Here is a 22,270-nt window from a genome sequence, read left to right as displayed (position 1 = left end):
AGAGAGCAGCCAGGTGGGAAAATGATGAGGTGAATGCCCTAGGTGCCTTCCTCAAACTGAGGATATGGGAGGACCTCCCAGATGTCAATCCCAGATCCTCTCCTCTTCAATCACAGTGAAGGAGGAGCTCCAGGGGCAGGGGGCACTGATGATGTCTGAGTCCCAGGGTTGATGTCATCCGGAAGAATGGTGAGTTTCTGGAGATGATGAAATCCAGGAGAGCAGCTGGGAGAGGAATGATGAATGAGCAGGTAGCAGTGCCTTGAACATAGTAAATGTTTAATAAATATTTTTGTTATTGTTGGCTTTAGGATTTTTGATCACTTTTAAAAAAACTCACTTTTAAAGTTGAACCAAGAAGGCATTTTTATTGTGATAGTTCTAGCTTTAAGATATGTGTATGTGTGTGGTGGGAGAGGGTAAGGAGTGCTAAATCTGACTGACAAGGGACAATCCCAGAATTAATGTCAAGCAAATTCAGCAGTGGGGAAGGAAATCAGAGTGAGAATCATAGAGATGGATTGGAAAATCTGATGAGGGAGGATCTAGAGATTGTGAAACAGGGAGGCAAAACATATCAAACACAGGGAGCCACTTAGGAAAGTTCAGAACCAGTGGCATGCTGGCAAATGTTTAACAACTGTCTTTCCGGAGAGGAGGAATAGTTTTACACATACACAAACACATACATACATACATACATACATACATACATACACACATACATACACACATACATACATGTATATATACACATACATATTTATATATATACATAAAAATATTTACACACATATACAAACACATGGTACTCCTTTTTGTTTTTGTTCTAGAAGCAATGGGGTTAAGTGACTTGCCCAGGATCACACAGCTAGTAAGTGTTTGGGACCAGACTTGACCTCAGGTCCTCCTGACTCCAGGGCTGGTGTTCTATCCACTGTGCCACCTAGCTGCCCCCAGATGACACACTTTTAAGAATAATCTGTATTATTAAGATTTTCTCTGTCACATTCTTAAATCTAGACAATTAACAAGACAATAAATCAAGCTCTGATTCATAGAGTTTGCCAATTTCTAATGTGTAAATTGCTGAAAATTGCATAATAAGACCTCTCAGAGCAGCTTTCAGTATTCCCTAGGTTGTGGCTAATTTACACCCTCCAAACTTCATGGGCTGCAGACTATTCTTGTGTGCAAGCACTGTCCTTTCTCCTGGTATCTCTATAATCTGCTAAACCTGTTGGAATACTACATGGCTTGCTTGTGATGCCCGAGAAAAATTCATAACCTGAGAATCAATCTTTTAGTGATGGGCCACCCTTGATATTTCAATAGATCAGTGGTAAACATCTAACATTCATACTATCGTTAAGTATTCCTTCCTCTCCTTTATTAAAAAAAATGCACTTGGAAGAGCATGTTTTGGAAAGAAAAAAACCTTCTAAAGAAAATTTGTTAAAATTCAGATCCTGTGAAATACAGTATTCCTAGTATTTTTGGACACTTGATTTAGAAAAGGAAATTCTGTGTCACCAGCACCAGAAAGTTTCAGTGTAGATTCCCTTGCCTGATTGAGCTTGGAGAGGCTGACTATGGAAGTGGCTGGCAGCCAGTAACAACTCTAGCTCAAAGAGGAACCAAATTGGTTGAATGGAATTTTGTGGGACAGATGATGCAGACAAAGTAGGTGTAACACAATGGAAAGAATGCTGTATGTGGAGCCAGAGGTCCAGAGTTCGATTCCCAGTCCTGCTACTCATTGTGTGAGCAACCTAATTAACCTTGGCTATTTGGACTTCAGTTTCTTCATCTATAAAATGAGGAGGTTGTATTTGATGATCTCTATGGTCCTTCCAGCTCTAATGATCTTATGCAGGTTGAAAATGAAAGGAAGGAGAGAAATACAGTGACTGGGAATGTTGCAAAGGCCAAGACTGTGTTCCAAAGTTTTCCATCACCCAGGCTTGGATAAGAGTTCAAAGATTTTTCCTTTCCTTCTCTTGTGTTCTGACAGTTCTATGAAAACAGTAAGACAATTTGAGCCAGATCAGGAGTGATATTAATTTGGTCTTGTTCCGCTGGAGTCCAGAATTTTACTTATTTGTTAATCCTTGCAGTTGCAGCAGCAGCACCCACAGCAGCAGCCGCCACCATCATTCCGGACACTGCTGTCAAGTCTCTGAGAGACGAGCAGCAACAATGTCCCAGTTTGGAGAGTCATGACATGTATCTGTGGCAAGTCTTACCTTTTTTTCCATTCCCTGTTTTTGGACCACTAAGTAGATTTAGGAAAGACTCAAAGGGCTCCAGTAGGACTCCAACATGGGGGGGTAGGTTTGGTTAGAAGACGGCACTTTGTGGATAATATGAAAAATGGTTGGAGGATTCATGTCAACTTGTTGATGAAATGATATTACAATATTATACATTTCCTCTAATCTAATTAAAATATTTAACTATGGACTGGATGTTTTAGTGATTGAAACAACATAATGAATCTAGAAGGAATGGGAGTGACCAGTAAGCAGGGGCAAGAAATGATGAGAGACAAGAAATGGTTCACAGGAACAATTAGATTCACTACAGTGAGGTGACGCAGTGGGTAAAGAACTGGCCCTGAGTTCAAATCCTGACTCAGAGACTATCTGTGTGACCTCACTTAACCTAGTCTGCCTCAGTTTCCTCAAGTGTAAAATGGGAATAATAATAGACCTACTTCACAGTATTGCTGTGAGGACCAAATGAGATCAGATTTGTAAGGCACTTAGCACAGTGTATAGTAGACACTTAATAAATGCTCATTTCCTTCTAAACCGAGCCTAAACTATAACCATGAGCATGGTAGATGGTGCAGAGGAAAGCAGTTCCCTATAAAAAGACTACACAGGTCACATTTACATTTAAGATCTGTAAAACAGTTTCTTGAAGTTTTTTTTTAATCAATCAATCAGCAAAAATTTAAATGCTTACTATGTGTTAGATAATTTCCTAAATTCTGGGTATAGAAACAGCTCTTCTCCCTCCACCCCCCAGGAACAAACAAACAAACAAACAAACAAAAAACCCAGTTCCTATACTCAATAAGCTAACATTCTAAAAAGTAGCACAACAATGCATAAATTTGTTGTTGTTCATTTGTTTCACTCATAATTGACCCTTTGTGGGCTTTTCTTGGCAAAGATACTAGAGTGGTTTGCCATTTCCTTCTCCAGCTCATTTTACAGATGAAGAAACTGAGGCAAATAGGGTTAAGTGACTTGTCCAGGGTCACATAGCTATTAAGTGTCTGGATCACATTTGAACTCAAGTCTTCCTGAATCCAGGCCTGGTGCTGTATCTACTGCACCACCTGACTGTCTCATATAGAACAGATGGAAAAGTAGCCTTAGAGAGGAGGGCTTTAGAAGCTGGTGGGGCCAGTTCCTACAGAATTTACACCTTGAGCTGAATCTTGAAAAACTTCAGGGATTTAAGAGGTGGAGGTGAGGAGGGAGAATGTTTCAGATATGGGGGATAGCCAGTGCAAAGGGATGTGGACAGGAAGTAGAATATCATGTATGAGGAAAAACAAGTACGCCAATATGCCTAAACTGTATTGTGCATGTAGGGGACCGATGTAGAAGAAGACTGGAAAGATAGGAAAGGGATGAGTTGTGAAGAGCTTTAAATACCATACAGGGGCCTTTATGTTTGATTCTAGAGGTATTGGGGAGTCATCGGAATTAATTGAGAGGAGGAGGGCAGTGATCTGGTCAGATCTACATTTAGGTAAAATAACTTTTCCAGCTGTGTAAAGAATGAATTAAAAAATGTTTAACATGATTGCACATGTAACCTATATCAGATTGCTTGCTGTCTGGGGGAGAGGGGAAGGAAGGGAGGGAAAGAGAAAAATTTGGAACTCAAAATCTTACAAAAATGAATGTTGAAAACTATCTTTACATGTAATTAGAAAAAATAAAATACTATTAAGTGCAAAAAAGAAGAATGAATTAGAGTGGTGAATTGCCAGTTAATTTATGGAATTATTAAATGATTTATTGTGACCTAGAAAAAAGAGAAAAAAATCTCCTGAAAGGGGACATGAGGTTCAGCTCCCCACTCTTGCTTTCTATCCATGAATTCATTGCCCCGGTTTGTTCAAGGGTAGGGGCAGCAATGACTGGCTTATAGTCTTAGTCCTTGTGCACCCAGTTTATGACTAAAGGAATGGGACCACTAGCTGTCCCTCTGGGTCAAGGGGTAGGGGGCATTCCTGGTTCTTTTTTGGAGACTCACTGGCAAGGACCATGATAGCAGCAAATAGGGAGTAATGCTTCAATTATACTTTAATAAGGCACAGAGAGTACAGAGGCCAAAGGCTCAGAGATATAGAGGCAGATGGCATGGGGATGGGGTGGTGGAGGAATGGAGACTGAGCATGGGGAAGAGAAAGGGGAAGGGAAGGGCACAGAGAGTCACTTTCATAACCTGTAGCAGATGGAGGAATGCTGGGCGCAGGAGTTTGGGGAATTCTTTTTATAGGGTTTTGGTGGTAGGAGATGGACTATCTCTCATCTGTGCTACCTTAGGGTTAGTTCATTATGTCAGACTCTGAAAATAAATGACCAAAATGCCACAGAGGTTATTTATACAACAACTGTTAACTCTGAAGATACCAAAGACCTCACAGAGGTTGTACATCAACTGTTAACTCTGAAAAATAAAATAAAACAAACTAAAGAGCCACAGAGGTTATTACACCAACTCTCAACTGTGACCAAAGAGCCACAGACATTATAGGAAAAGTTTATACCAGCTGTCAACTCTGAAAAATAAACTAAAATAAAATAAAACCAAAGAGCTCACAGAGATTATTAATGAAAAGCTTTCTTTACTCCATTGGAGGAGGGAAACTAGGGACATGTGCTGGGGCCTCCTCTAGGAGGAGACCCAAGGCAGTGAAGCTAAGCCTTGATGTGCATAGTTGTGGCTAGACAAAGAGCCAGGCAGTGAGGTGTAATAACAGTGAAGGGTAACAGCAGCAATGAGGCACGTTTGCCTAGTGAAAAAATCTGTTTATAGCAGGGTTTCATGACCAGAACATGGCTCCTGCAGGTATTTGTATGAGCTCAGGGATCACTTGGAGCTGGTTTGAGCCAATTTTGTGATTAAGCTGCAGCATAGTCTATTCAGAAGGTAAGCACAGAGGATGTTATGTCAAGCTCGGGGTACAACCTGCTTGTTGGGCCTTAGCTATGGAAAACAAAGTGTCTCCTAATAGTAAGAAAAGAGAGGAGTAAGAAGTGTTCTTGGGACAGAGGTACTGACATTCTTCCCTTTTGGCCAAGGGGAGAGGGTCTAAAAGAACTCCTCCCACTCTGGCCAAGAAAAGAGAGGCAGGTATAAGCCAAGAAACCACGAGAGGCAAGTTGGGCCAAGATAAGATGTCGGGTTGAAGGACAGCTGTGGCTTTAGTGAGCTTGATGAATGGGGATTAAGGTGGCAAATCCAACAATCCCCACTCCCCATCAGCAATGATGGAAGATAGATGAAGAATGGCATTTTTATCCTAGGAGGTTGGTTCTTTGAGGGGACCTATTAGGGAAGTATCTACTAGATATCATTATGAAACTTCCAATAGGATGAAGATTATAAGAAGAGAGAGCAATAGGTCTTGTCTAGTCACTGTCTGTAACAAGGAGAAGAAAAGAAGGGGAAGCCAAGAATGTGGAGGGAGAAAATGCTGACACATGCTTAAATCAAGGCCTTGATGGTTGGCCACATAACAAAAGGGAAGAGAAAAAAAAAACAATTAGGGGAGTATATTCAGTCCTCTTCTGGAATCTTGGGACAACTGTCTCATCTGATGTCAGCTGCTTCTGGGCTCATACTAGACAAATCTTGAGGTCCCCAGAAGGTTCTGCCATTCACTCAGGAGCAGTGGCTTTCTTCAGATGATCCCACAAATTTGGCAGCTGTGGAAGTAGTCAGAAGGACTTGATATGGGCCCTTAGATTGGGGTTGGGGAGTGAACAGGTGCAGTTTCCTGAATTCAGAAAAGGGGGTATCTCACTCCCCAAATATCTGTAACATGGAAATAATAACTGATCAGTATGGGGCCAGTTTTCAGATTAAGACATATGGATTGCTTGAGATGTACAATTGTGAGAAAACTCGCATCAGTCTTTAGATCTGAGTTTCTGGTCTACATAACTTAGGTCTCTAAACAGCGCATAGAGATGGTCCAGTTTCCCAGCCACACAGGACTGAGTTCAAACAATGCAATAAGGTTTTCCCCATAACTCCCACAACTGAATAAAGTTTTCTCACAACAGAAGTTGGACTAGACCCATAAAGGAATCAGTGAATATGGTTCACTCAATTCCCACTATTAACCACTTATCGTCTAATCCCCCCAATCATTCAATTTCCCCCTTTTTGCCTTATGAGAGATTGGGCAATCCACTCCTTCCATGGATCACTTATTTATAAACTAAATCTACAAGGTTTTTCATAAATTCATAATCATAATTACATCATCAGGTTACATTAATATCAGGTTACAGATCAAGCTACTTAGAGGTCTCACAGTGGATTAGTTTTGAGAAAGAAGATTTATATGTCACCAAGGTAACCAAGAAAACTTAAACATAAACATCATGAAACAAAAGACCAAAGCAATACAATAATTATCGCCAATTAACATATCCACATCATCAACAATTATTGACAATTAATATATCCACATTATCTCAAAGATATCAGCAATACTTTAGGGTTAATTCATACATACACACATATACGTATATATCCATATATACACACATGTATATACATACATACCTATATCTACACATACATACATATGTACATACACACATACATACATATATATATATATATATATATATATATATATATATATATATATACATATATATATATATATATATGTATATTACATTGGCTAGTGTTCTGCTGGCCTTACTGTATATGTCTGCAGCTTATCTGAGGCTTACAGACCATGGGGCAGCTAGCAGGACTGAGGGGCCCTTACAGGAAGGTTTAGCTGGCTCCTCCAATTTAGAACATGGTCTCAGGATGTGGCCTTAGTTAATTTATGGGATAGTTTCCAGTGGTTCCTATGCTCTCCTAATTTATGAGAATTTCTAAGTAACTGTCATGCTCCATTAATTTATTGGGACTGTCTATAAGTGACTTCTAGGTTCTCTTTTGCAATCTTACTTTCTACTATTGTTATCTTATGCTAGCTACTTATAAACTTACTATCCCAGCTAAAAGGGATGGTCAAGGGACCAGGACAAGATACAATTTTAACACAAGTGGGGAAATACTTGAGCTAAGGAGTCCAATTGTAAGGTTATTGCAATAATCCAGGTGAAAGGACCTGATCTTAGGGAGGTAGCTTTGAGTGGAGAGAAGCAAACATATATGATAGGTGTTGTGAAAAAAGAAATTATACAATTTGGCAATTGATGGGATATGTGGGATGAGGCCAAGTAAGGAGTTGTGAAAGTAAGAAGTAAGAATGGTGGTACCCTTAACAGCAAAAAGGAAATTCAGAAGAGGACTAAATTTTTAGAGAAAGATAATGTGTTCTGCTTTAGACATTGAATTTCAGAAAAAACAGGACATCCAGTTGAGAGAGTAGTACTGGCTTTGATTGATATCTTTGGGATGGTAAATTGGGCCACCTTTTGTCTCAATTACCTTAGTCATTGAATAGGCATGGTCTCAGACAAACAGACCTGAGAAAGAACTTAATTTAGAAAGGCCAAGGTCACCCAAAAACCATTCTGGACAATAAGCCTCTCGACCTTTGTCTTGCCATTGGACTCCGATGACTCTGGAGGAGAGAGCAAGGCTGACCATTAAAATCCAATTCATGTCCAGGTCAAGACATTACCCTCTAAATTACCATTCTACACCAATACCATGAGGACCAATGCTCATGGAAGATAGAATGCTGACAGATTCAATCAGGAATATCTGTGTTTAATCCGATTCTGATACTGTGTGCTCCTGGGCAAGTCATATAATATCTCTGAGCCTCTGTTTCTTCATTTATAAAACAGGGATAATAATACCTCTAGTGATTTATTCCCAGGATCATTGTGAACCCCTACTGGGGTTGTGCAAAGTGCTCTGTGAATCTCAAAGGTCTGTACAAATATTAGCTAATATTATAGTCATTACATTTGACCAATTTCGTTACCATTATTTTATCCTTTGAATCTTCTTTTTGCCCTGAAGACAACCTGATATATAGGATAAATAGTTTTTATGGTTATAATTCCCTTTCTTTTCTCCAGATATTTTAGAATATATCTTCACCATTTAAAATGTTTATCCTTTAAGTTTTCTATTGTCTCCTCCTCTGCCTCTATCCTTATTCCCACAGGATCTTTACATGTCTGTTCTGGCCCAGTACCCATTTTTTCCCCTCAGTAATGGTACTGTTTCCACCTGAAGTATCTGTACATTGCCTTGACCCTTTCTTTCATTTTACAAGTGTAGACATAGGTTGGGTCTTTGCAGGCAGGCACACCAGCTATTTGCCAGCCCATCATCAAGGAAAATAAACTGATTAAATCCTTGAACATTTGCTCCAATTCAGTCATTTTAACATTAGAGATGACCAGACTAAATGCAACTAGGCAGTTATTTCAGTCATTCTTACCAACAGCTCAGTGATAACAATTGTTTCACTGTCTTTCAGCATTTGAAAGAGAGTAATGTCATATGTGTTTGATCAGTTTGGCTAAACTATATTGTTACATTCCAATTTTAATGTCCTGCTTCTCAAATATTTCTAGTTTCTAGTCACTAAGGTTTATCACTTTTGGATATATATGTGTGTATATGTATATATGTATACACACACATATATGTATATATACACACACATATATGTATATATGTATACACACATACATATGTATGTACACATATAAACACACCCATATGTATATACACACATATATGTATACCTATGCATATAGATTTTATCCCTGTATAGATATAATAGTCTTTCCATAAATGTGTATTATGCATGTATACATATATGTAACAAAATATTAATTTGCCATACACAAGAAAACAAATATGAGGAAGGAAGTAAACAAGCACCTCCTTTATTAAGCACCTACTATGTGCCAGGCACTGTGCTAAGTACTTTTCAAGTATTATCTTGTTTGAGTTGATCTTCACATCAGATCAACTCTGTGAGATAGAAATTATTATTCTCACCTTTGTACAGAAGAGGAAACTAAGACAGAAAGAGGTTAAGTGACTTTCCCAGAGTCATACAGCTAATAAGTGTCTAATGCTATATTTGGACTTACGTTTTCCTGATTCTGGGACCAGTACTCAATACATTGTTATCTAGTTGTAGTGAAGAATTCAGAGAAAATGTGGGAAAACTTATATGAACTAATGTAAGAATAAAGTAAGCAGAAACAGGAAAATAATGCAAAAATGACTACAACAATGTAAACAATGATAACAAAAACAAAACTGAAAGCTATACTATTATAATGACCATTTGCCTTCCCCCCTCAAAAAAAAAGAGATAAGAAAATTCACCTCCTTCTTTTTGTTGGAAAGATGTGGGCAATGGATGTGGAATGGTGCCTGTGCTATCAGACACAGTGTTTTAGTTGGTTTTACTAAACCATTTAAAAAATTACTAAAGTAGGTGAAGAGGAGAGGCATATTCAGAAATAAATGTGATAAAAAAACCCAAAAGGTATCAAAAAAACTTATACAGAAATTAAGCTTGTTCCTGGCAGACTCTACTTTTATATGAAGTAGGCTCCCTTAGTTACCTTCTTTGAGTTTAATTCAATAAATTAAGTTCAACAATTTTTAATTAATTATTATTTGTTTCTATCATGTGCAAAACACTGTGCCTCGTGCTGGAGACACAAAGATGCAAACCAGCATGGTGTCTGCCTGGAAAGAGCTAAGCAAAACATTCAAAAATTAATTCCTATATTTTGAGAAATAGATGAAAAGATGGGTAGCTTAATGTTCCCTCTCTAAAAATCCTTTAGAACAATGTAGATACCCATCCTCCATTCATAGAATTACTTAGATGTAGTCCTACTTAGAACAAAGAGAAATGGCTCTCCAAAAGGATCCAGTGACCTCTGGAGGTTTCTTCATACCCTCAGGATCTATAATTAGCCTCTCTGATTCAGTTTCCTAACCTGTGGTAGCTGGCTTTTTCTTTCCTGAGACTTCCAGGGAGACCATAAACCCTAATTATAGTCTGCCTAATTATGCAAAGGTTTATCATGAGGAGAGGAAAAGGAGAAATTAGTGCCCACAGGAGAGGAGTTTGGGACCCACAGCATGATAATAATGCTTGACACTGATATATCACTTTGTAAAGGGAGTTTATGAAGTCCTTGACAGGTTTTTAAAAAATAACTTTTTAATCCATAGAAGATAAAAGAAAATAGTGAACAGCTTTATAAAGCCCAATTCTAAAAGGTTTTTCCTCCCATCAAATTATTATGAATACTCAGATTTCTCCATAGTCACCATCTTAAGCCATACACAGTGTTTATGCCTAGATTGCAGCAATGCCAACATGTTCTCAGAAAGCTGACGGGGATGTTGGTAATCGCTTCTTTGATTCAGGCTTGGATTTCTGCCAAACACTGTGGGTTTTGTAGCATAAACTACACTCTTCACAAGTCTCCATGAGAAAAAAAAAAGGCAGAGGAAGGAGGGACCATGAGCATGATAATAGGTATAAGGCTTCCAGTTCTTTATAAACACTCAGGTTTTCCAGATCACTCCATGAAGCAGCATGCTACATTGCTGTTGAAATAAGTCCAAGCTGGGCGCCATTACTGCTTCCTGAAGCTTGCATGGATCAACCAAGGCTAGGAATAAGGCTGGTATTCTACCTTGGGGTATAAAAAAACTGAAGGGGTGAATTCTTAACCAAACAAAGAAGAGAGTTAATCACAAAGATCAAATAAATCATTTCAATTACATGATGTTGACAAGTTTTTGCATGAACAAAATAAGTGCAGCTAGGATTAGAAAGGAGACTATCAGAGGGAAAAATCTTCAGTCACATATCTCTGGTAGGGGTCTGATATTCAAGATATATAGGCAATTAATACAAATTAAAAAGATAAAGTACCATTCTCCAAAGACAAAGCACTGTTCTCCAATTGATGTGATCAAAAGATATGAATAAAGAATTTTCAAGGAAAGAATTACAAAGTATTAACCACCATATGAAAAATTATTCCAAATCAGTTGTAGTAAGAGGAACACAAATCAAAAGAACCTGAGGTTTTGCTTCACAGCTAGAAAATTTGCAAAAATGACAAAATATGGGGAAAGAGTTGGAGGGGCTTCGCAAAAGTGTGAAGGATGATTCATTTCCAATGGAGCTATCAGATGGTACAAAACATTCTAGAAAACAATTTGTAATTCTCCTTTAAAAAGTGACCAAAATGTCCCTTCCCTTTGATCCAGAGATTCCACTGCTGGGCATATGCCCCAAGAAAGACAAAAACCTCCAGAAAGCTTCAATATATACTAAAATATTCACTGTAACATTTTTCTTTTTTTGTGGTAGCAAAAACCTGAAAACAAAGTAGATGCCCAAGGATTGAGAAATGGCCAAAATTGTTACACATTAATGTAAAGGAATAAAAACTGCACTGTAAGAAATAAATCTGAAGAATTCAGAGAAACATGGGAAGACTAGCATGAACTGATGCAAAGTCAACTTGCCATGTAGTCTAAATAACTTTTAGGAAAACAATATACACGATTACAACAAATACATGGGAAGAAATAAAAATGAATTCTGTTTAATTATAATAACAAAGAGTAACCATACAAAAGAATTGAGAAAATGTACTTCCCTTGTTTACAGAGCTTGAGGCCTGTGGGTGTGGAATATTACATGCATTGTCAGACCTAACTTATGGGTTGGTTGGTTTTGCCAAACTGATTTTTCTCCCCCTCACCATTACAAAGTAAGGGTAGAGGATGAGGTGTGTTATAGTTGTAAATGAAGGTTATATAAAATTGATCAATCCATAAGCATTTATAGTAAAGTCTGCTATATTCCAGGCACTGGGAGTTCAAGTACAAAGAATTAAACAATCCTTACTCATAAGAAGTTTAAGATACAAATAAATACAAGATAAAAGTTGTTTTTTAATTTTGCTTACAAGGGATTGCTTACTTAGTAGGAACTGGGGAGCAATTCATTCAGAAATGAATGTGATGTTAAACAAAGCATCAATAAAATAAGATAAAACTATTAAAAGAAAAATATTCTGTGGGCTAAATACCTCCTAGACTGGGGTGAGCTGAGGCAAGTCCCTTTTACCCATAATCTTTTACCTAGAGACCCTATTTAAACCTCCAACCCAAAGAGATAGGTTTCTCACTTCTAACAGATGTCCACGATTTGTGTGGTACAAATTATTTGTGGTAGATGGAGTATCCCTTGGAATTTGGAAGCTGTGAAAAACAGCTATGCTATTTAGGGCCATTGAAATTGCTAATTTCTCTCTGTGCTTATGTATCTTTAAATAAAATCTACACAAGCAAATCAATCCAGAGCATGTTCCTTTGTCAGACTATGGAAATTCTATGAACCCAGTAGCTTGACTCAAAACTATGGTTTTTCCCATCTCAGAGCTATAAGAATTATTTTCCTATAAGACTATATACTACAAGTCCAAGTTAGAACCAGCTCTTGTTCCAAAGGTTCTTTTATCAGTTGGTTATTTAATAATAATAGTAATGCACATGCTGTTAGCATCTGACAGGTTATAAGACCTTCTCCTAGTGTAAGTATGATTATCTCCACTGTACAGACTAGAGGTATCAACCTTGTAGCCCTTGGGTCAGCTGGAGCTGTAAGACTCCTGAATGCTGTCCAAACTGGATTAAAATGTTATTGGCAAATATTTAATAAAAGCAACAGAAATTCAACAAGACATAGATAACGTTAATTTGTAGTTTTCCAAGTCAATCTTTTTCTGAATTTGACAATGAAACATGTTGAAACTTAGAAATAGTCATTGTATTGTGGTAATAAAAAATCTGGTTTTGGGGACCTAGTCTCTCTTTCTGTAGGTTGTCTCCATTGTAGATACACCCCCAACTTCCCAGTCCTTTTCTGGAAATTTGTGGAATCTTCTGTATGTGAGAACTTACACGCTAAAAACACTCTACTCTGGAGAACTGAAGCTGCTGGAACCAGATATGAAGGTGTATATGTGTTTTTTGGTGTGTGTGTATGTGTGTGTGTGTGTGTGTGTGTGTGTGTGTGTGTGTGTTTAAGGCAGGTGGGTGGGAAATAGGCAGCAGGGTTGGGTGGGGCAGAGGACAACACATTTCCATATTTCCATGCTGAAAGTTTCTATGCCCTCTGTTCACTGGTGTGAAGGTGATTAAAGTTCTAAACATCCCACCAATCAACTAGGAAGTAAATGGTGATACTTTGGTATAAATTGGGAGAACCTAGTTTGAGAGTTGTTTCTCATAGGCTCACATTAAACTCCATCCTTCTCCTGCCATGGCTTGAAGACTGTTATATCCAAGGTTCTAGTGACCTTTATGGTTACTCCTTCACTGCCCCATCCCTGGAGCCTATGCTTTCTGTTGTGTTAGTTAGAATGCACCTCATAAAAGCTTTTACTTTAATCTTTCACTGTCCTGCCTCCCTCCTCTGCTCTGTCTCGCATTTCTAGTTTCTTACAAAGCTCAGCTAATTCTGTTTTCTCTTCTACCCCTAATTTAAAACTTTTTACTTCTTTTTCTGATGTCCTCAGCTGTTAATGCCCCCTTCCTAAAAAATATTTTATTTACTTTTTCATGTGATTTATACATATATATATATATACACAGACCCACACACACATGTGTGTTCACTTGCTGTTTCTTTGATAACATATAAGCTTCTTTTAAAAATTAATTTATTTTGATTTATCAACAATCACTTTCAAATGCTTTTGAGTTTTAAATTTTTCTCTCCCTTCCTCCCCACCACCCTCTCTATGGCACACAATCTGATATGGGCTATACACACACACACACACACACACACACACACACACACACATATATATTCTTATTAAACATATTTTCAGATTAGTGATGTTGTAAGTAAAAATTAGAACCAGTAGGAGGAACCATCAGAAAGAGGAAACAAAACTCAACAGAAGACAAAAAAAATAGCAAATAGTATGCTTCAATCGGTGTTCAAATTCCATAGTTCTTTCTTTGGATGTGGATAGCATTTTCCATCACAAGGCCTTTGGAGATGTCTTAGATCCTTGTATTGCTGGGAAGGGTTAAGTTTATCAATATTAGTCATCGCACAACGTGGCTGTTATTGTGTACATCATTCTCTTGGTTCTGCTCACTTCACTCAGCATCAGACCATACAAGTCTTTCCAGGTTTTTTTGAAGTCAGCCTGTTCATCATTTCTTATAGCACAATAGCATTCCATTACATTCATATACCACAACTTGCTCATCCATTCCCCAATTGATGGGTATCCTCTCAATTCCCAGTTCTTTGCCACCACAAAAAGAGCTGCTATGAATATTTTTGTACATGTGGGTCCTTTTCCTGTTTGTAAGATCTCTTTGGTATATAGCCCTAGAAGTGCTATTGCTGGGTCAAAGGGTATGCACATTTTATATAGTCCTTTGGGCATAGTTCCAAATTGCTCTCCAAAATGGTTGGGTCATTTTACAACTCCACCAACAATGCATTAGTGTTCCAATTTTCCTACATCTTCTCCAACATTTATCATTTTCCTGTTTTGTCATGTTGGCCAATCTGATAGGTATAATGTGGTACCTCAGAGTTGTTTTGATTTGCATTTCTCTAATCAATAGTGACTTAGAGCATTTTTCATATGACTATAGATGGCTTTCATTTCTTCATCTGAGAAATGCCTGTTCATATCTTTTGACCATTTATCAATTGGAGAATGACTTGTATTCTTATAAATTTGACTTAATTCTGTATATATTTTAGAAATGAGGCCCTTATCAGAGAGACTGGTTGTAAAAATTCTTTCCCAATTTTCTACCTTCCTTCTAGTTTCTTTCAAAGCTCAGCTAATTCCATTTTCTACCCTACCCCTAATTTAAAACTTTCTCCTTCTTATTCTGATGTCCTCAGCTGTTAATGCCCCTTTCCTAAAAATATTTAATTTACTTTTTAATTTAATTTATATATACAAAGAACCACACACATATGTGTGTTCACTTGTTGTTTCCTTTGATAGAATATAAGCTTCTTTTTTGCATTGGCTTTGTTTGTGCAAAAACTTCAATTTAATGTAATCAAAGTTATCCATTTTGCTTTTTGTAATGTTCTCTGTCTCTGTTTGGTCATGAATTCTTCTATTCTCCATAGATCTGATAGGTAAACTGTTCCTTGCTTATAGTATCAGCCTTTATACCTAAATCATGAACCCATTTTGACTTTATTTTGATATATGGTGTGAGATTTTGGTCTATGCCTAGTTTCTGCCATACTCTTTTCCAGTTTTCCCAGCAGTTTTTTTTCAAAGAGTGGGTTCTTATCCCAGAAGCTGGGGTCTTTGGGTTTATCAAATAATAGATTAATATAGTCATATTTAACCTATTCCACTGATTCACCACTCTATTTCTTAACCAGTACCAAGCAGTTTTGATGATTGCTGCTAGCTTCTTCTTCTTTTTTTTTTTAATTTTTAGGTAATTAGGGTTAAGTGACTTGCCCAGGGTCACACAGCTAGTAAGTGTCAAGTGTTTGGTCTGAGGCCGGATTTGAACTCAGGTCCTCCTGACTTCAGGGTTGGTGCTTATCCACTGTGCCACCTAGCTGCCCTGAATACAAGCTTCTTGAAGGCAGGGATAACTTCATTTTTTGCCTTTGTATCCTCAGCACATAGTAGTTGGTGAGTTGGTTGGTTGAAGGGTCCCCCAGGAAAGTAGAATAGAAATATTTTAAGGGTCAGGATAGTGACAACAGTCAATAATTTGTAAGTTAGTCATAATTCAGATGGTGAATACAGGATCTGGAGTAAGAGAATCATGGTTCTATTATTTCCTACTTCTGTGACCTAGAACAAGTCAATTACTCCTATCTATAAAATGAAGAGATTCAACTATGTGTCTATAGGGTCCCTTCCACTCCAAAAATACAATTCCATGCTCTATATCTCTTAGACAGTCCCAGACTGAATCAGAATGAATGCTCTATTAAACATGTAATCAACTAACACAGTTTACATGGACAGTCCGGGTGGATTTTAATCCCCAGTCTCATACTGTAGTTTCTACATTCTCCTTGACAGAAGGATTCTGGAGAAGGGCCATTTGTAATCCTGGTTGACAGAACTGGCCCCAGGCAAAATTTTGAAGTATATGAAGTTTGCCTTTAGTCATCTTGGCCTTCCAGCTTTCCTTACTCTTTTCTCTTCCTTCAGGCACCCAATGTTCTCATACTCTTTCTCAGCTATCAAAACCAGCTGGAATATTCTTGATTCATACTAAGATGTAAATGACAACTACCAGCTTAGAGTCCTTTACTTCCCCCTTAAAGGAATATTTCAACTGCAAGGCATATACCACAAGGTGGTCAATGATCAAAGGAAAGGTCCCATATATGCCAAAATATTCCAGACAGCACCCTTTTTTTTTTTGGTGTAGCAAAGACTAGAAACAAATATATGCACATCTATTGGGGAATGGCTGAGCAAGTTGTAGAACATTAATCAATGCATGAAAGAAACAATGAATAAAATGAAACACGAAAAGACTTATGTGAACTGTGGCAAAATGGACCATGGATGATAAGGCTAGAGCTGGAAGAGGAAGGGGGCATTAACAGCTGAGGAGATCAGAATAAGAAGTAAAAAGTTTTAAATTATAGGATAGAAAATGGAATTAGCTGAGCTTTGAAAGAAACTAGAAATAAGAGACAGAGCAGAGGAGGGAGATAGGACAGTGAAAGATTAAAGCAAAAGCATTATGAAATTTTGAATGGCAATATCTCATTCACAGTTGGGAAACTGAGGCCCATTGAGGTTAGTGGCTAGCTCAAGTTTATGCAGGTAATAAGGGAGTAGAGCTGGGGTCCGAATACAGATTCTCTGACTCCTAAGCCTTTGTAAATTTCCTTACTGCCTCCTGCACAATAATTATAACGATATAAGTGGAGAGAAAAATAGAACATTGAAATTGAATGCTGTGAAATTATAATGACCAGGTAGTATGTGTCAGAGACTGGATTTCAATTCAAGTTTCTCTCTCTCTCTCTCTCTCTCTCTCTCTCTCTCTCTCTCTCTCTCTCTCTCTCTCTCTCTCCCTTAAGGCACACTTGACACTTACTAGCTGTGTGACCCTGGGCAAGTCACTTAACCCTAATTACCTAAAAATTAAAAAAAAAAGAAGCTAGCAGCAATCATCAAAACTGCTTGGTACTGGTTAAGGCATATGCAGGCAAATACAAGTGATATGAAAGTAGAAACTACCAATAAGATTTTTATACATACATACATACATACGTACATACATACATATATATGTATGTATATATATAATATGTATATATTAAAAACTAAGGATGTTTACATTAGGCCAAAGTGTTAAAATTCTAAACTAGGCTATTTTAATTATCAGCAAGGAGATGTGTGTGTGGGGTAGCATAGCATTTGGTGAGTAATAAGGAAGAAGTTTTAGGATATTTTCAGGTACAATGGAGGATAATCAGGGCAGCCCCCCTTTTCATCTGATGTGTGTGTGTGTATGGTAGACATATGATGATGTATGTATGATAGATGTGTGATAGAGGTATGATAGATATGTGACATATATGTATATATACACATATATTGGTGATATATACACATATATGTGATATATATATATATACATCTATCAACTGATCTATCTATCTATCTATCTATCTATCTATCTATCTATCTATCATCTATCATCTATATCTGTGACCTTTCCAATGGGTGTGGCCTCCTTGCTAAATGACAGACAAAACCAGACTCTTACAATTGGTACCTTGGTGCTCACTTTCTGGCTATTTCCTTGCCAGTTGCCTCCTAGGGTGAAGGAACTTCCACCTTGGAGTGCCTTACTCTCATAAGCGGTGACTGTCCCTCCTAGACCACTATTTCAGTAATGAAACAAAATAAAACAAGAAGATGCCAGCCTTTCTTCGCTTAACTCCAAAGTCTTTGAATATCTCCATCATCTCAGATACCTTTCCTTTTTTCCCCTCCTTCCTATCTCCTCACTCATTCTCCAGTTTTAGACTCATGAAACAGGATAAGATCAACTCTGCTGTTGTACCTGGATAGCATATATCATTCTACTCCCCTATAGCTTCACTCACCATCCATGCAACTTTCCCTGGTCACTACTCTTTCTGTATATTGTCTCCTCCTGTTAGAATGCAAGCTTCTTGAAGGCAGGAGTGTTTTTGCAAAAGTTTTACCTGTTGTATTTCTGTCTCTAGCCATTAGCACAGAGCTTGGCATATAGTGAGTACTTAATAAATGCTTTTTCATTAATTCATAATAAGCAATTGAGTGGGAAGAGCTGTCCACTCCGTAGACTTTAAAAGGAGAAACTGCTATAACTCTCTCTCTTTCCATCTGTTGACATGTTTGTCCAGACATTTTGAGTCTCTCCCTTTGATTTCCATGATGGAAGAGAGCAGGATTCTTTCTCCAAGTATAAAGTTCTGAGATCTAATGGGGGAGGTGCCTTTTCCTATGAAGGAAACCAGCTCTTGCTTCATTCAGACTAGGTTAATGTCCTGGAGGAGTGTGATCCTTCGGAGGGGAGTTCTCTTAGTACTCCTTGATTCCTTTATGCACCCACAAGTGGAATTCCAGGAAAAATCTCTTAGTCAAAGCTTAAAATTGGCTCAAGTCTACATTCTCCCCAAATGGGATCAGCAGAATCCCTTCTAGAAAGCTACTCGGGGTACAAAGTATTCAGGTATAGGGTAGTTATTTATTTTCTTCACCACAAAAGATATCTTTAAAACACACCAAAGACTCATAAACACATATTGACAAATACTTAAACTATGAAATAGTAACCCATAATTCCTCTTACACTCTCCTCAGAGGTTGGTACCTAAAAACTTTTTCAAAAAAACACTTTATGGGATGGTTGGACAGGCATTCTATTTTCCTATCAGTTCAGCACTGTCTGAGCACCTCACTCAATGTCCACATCTTTTTACGAGCCAGAGAATGGCTTAGGTTTATCTTCTGTTGGCTTGGGTTCATTCCCCTGGCAATGATCATCTTCTCCTTAAAGACATTATTTCAGAGACCATCTCCTTGTGGACCATCAGCACCAGAATCCAGGAGCTCCCAACCTCTCAAACTAATGTGGTTGTTGATACAGATCCATGTTTAGTTAGCTATGCTTAGGAAGGGAAACACCATCAAGCAGAAGAGAAAGCTATGAACTTGGACTCTAGTCTCAGGCCTACATAGGCAAGCCATGTGCATTGGCTGCCACGTATAAGCAGTTGTTATTGCTGTGTGAGATAAAGTGGGGAGGAGAGAGGAAAGGAATATCCCCTCCTTCACCACTCTCGGTAATGAAAGGGAGAGTTATGACACACTAGGTATATAGGAAGAGGGAGAGAAAGAACTTGTTTCTCCTTGTCTAAATAGGTAGCTCTTTGTCCACTAATCATTTTCAACCTAGCTACAAGTTATTGGGTGGGGGTGAGGTGGCACATAAGTGTAAATCTTTGGCTGTCCTTGTACTTTAGCAAAGGGCCAGGGCTCTTGCTCAATCCAGGAGAAGTGCCACCAGCAAAGCTGGTGGGCTTCCATGATTACTCCTGTTACATTTGTCTCCTATATCATTACACAAAGCAATTTGCCTTTTCTATTTCCTTTGCAAGCTGGCCTGGTTTGTTCGATTTCCCCCACTACAATATCAACATTCATTCTCTATGAGGAAAGCTGTTGAAAGGGAATGCTCTCTACAGTGGCCAGTTGTGTTTTGCTAGTTCCAAATTCTGAATGCTTCAATACACCAAACATGGAGATGTAACAAAAGAGTAGCATTTATGGCTTCAAATGAATAAGTCTGGTCATTGAAATGCCAGTAATTCTGGCACAAAATGAATTAGTTCAGTAACTGGGAGGTCTCGAATTATGTCACCAATGGAAATATCTCAAATGACACTTCAATGACAACTATGAAATAAGGAAACTTTTTATTCTGCACAGATTTCCCTTTCTGACTCCAGAAGCTTTTGGAGGGGAACTTTTTTTCCTTCCCTTTGTCCCATTCTTTGTTTGAATAGGACTTTAGAAGCCCTCTCGCCAATAACTCTTACAGTCATTCAGGAAAGCCAAGGTTAGCTTCTCTCAGGGGCTTGTACTCAATGTGCAAACAATCTTCCCTATGATCTACCTTTCATTAGGATAACTTCTAGACTTGTTAGACAACAGAAGTTGAGGTAGTGTTGTAAAATATTAAAATTGGAAGAGAACTTTGAGATAACCTATTTGAATCCTCCTAAACATCATGACCTTTACCTTTACTCTATTTCAGCCACATGCAGGGGTGGCTATATCTTTGACATGACTATTACCCTTAATCATTCCATCTTCATTATCTAGAACTCTGAAATCCCCTGAACTGATCATAACCTCCTATCCTTCCACTTCTCTCTATGCCTCACTTATCTTAAACCTCTTCTTCATACTCCTTAGGATTTCTGGTCCATGTACCCTTTCCAGGTTTCTTAGCCCATCACAACCAGTCTGGCCTTTCTTCCATCTCTTCACTGTTTTTAGCCTCTGATTGACTATTTCGACCATACTCTATGAGCTGCCCTTGAATCTCTTTCTCCCTGGCCCATCACCAGTCATGCATTGCCTAATGACAACCCTTGGCTTACCCTTACTATCTATTTTTTCTCTTCCTACTCACATGCTATCCAGGAGTTCACATGCAGTGGGAAGAGTGCTGGATTTGGAGTCAATCCTGGGTTCAAATCCTGACTCTGCTACTTAGTATCTGTGTGATCTTGGGCCAGTCGCTTAAACTCTCTGAGACTCACTTTCCTCATTTTAAAAATGAGTAAGTTAGACTAGATGACCTCTAAGATCCCTTATGGCATTAAATCCATGATCCTATAAATACATCTGGAGAAAGTCACATGATCATGTCAACTAGGTCACTACAAATTTGTGGTACCTAATTTCACCTTGGCTCCTTGTTGCTGCATAATGATCCTTTTACTCTTTCCAAAGTGACCTTTTCTCACACCCTCCAAAGCAGTTATCCCAGACCTTCTCCTCTCTCCTTGAACAATCTTCCCCACATCCCCCTAACCCCTCATCTCAGATTACTCACTGCTTTGTGATGTGGAGTATTGAGTGGGAGAAGCTTTAACCATCCAACACAACTGAAAAGGAAAAATCACACTTGTAATGAGGTGTTTGAAAAAAAATGTGAGTTGGCTTAAGATATGTTTTTCTTTTTAAAATCCCCCTGCAGTGACTATCATAATAATGACTTACATCGATAGAGTTAGCACTTAACAATTTACAGAATGCTTTCACATCTATTATTCCATTTGATTGATGTTAACAGCGGATTTAAGTGGCCTAACAGTATCAGTTATGCTGTTCTTTGAAAATGTCACTACTGGCCCATCATCCATTGGAAGAGGTGTTGGGTTGTTTTTGTAGTAACTGTGATAGATGTGGGCTGAACCATCCCTAAGCCAGCCCCACTGTAATAGTAATAGTTCACATTGACATAGCACTTCAAGTCTGACAAAGCACTTCGCATTTGGGACTCTGCTGGCCATAGCAGGGGCACAGTCTACTGCTCCAGGTAGGGTCAATACCACCAATTTGTTTTTCTTTACATCTGTATGATACCCAACTAGCCACAAACACATCACCATCCATTAATGCCTATGTATTGCCCAATGGATTTGACTACACCTTACTAGCTATGGGACCATGAATAAGTAACTTAACCTCCTTGAGCATCTATAAAATAGGGAATTAAATTCAACACCAGTTGTCTCCACTTCTCTCTCACCAAATGCCCAGGAATATTTGATATTTGGATCCCTTAGTACCACACAGCCTGTGAGTATGCCGTATTACTCAAAATGGCTCCTTATATTCTCATCTTTAATCTCAAAGTTCAAGCCTCTAATGAAGAGCTGTCCAGACACATTTGGAAACTGACTTCAACC

Source organism: Phascolarctos cinereus, unplaced genomic scaffold (assembly GCF_003287225.1).
Source record: "Phascolarctos cinereus isolate Bilbo 61053 unplaced genomic scaffold, phaCin_HiC Scaffold_4;HRSCAF=312, whole genome shotgun sequence".
In the NCBI taxonomy this organism is placed as follows: Eukaryota; Metazoa; Chordata; class Mammalia; order Diprotodontia; family Phascolarctidae; genus Phascolarctos; species Phascolarctos cinereus.
This window is presented reverse-complemented; position numbering follows the sequence as displayed.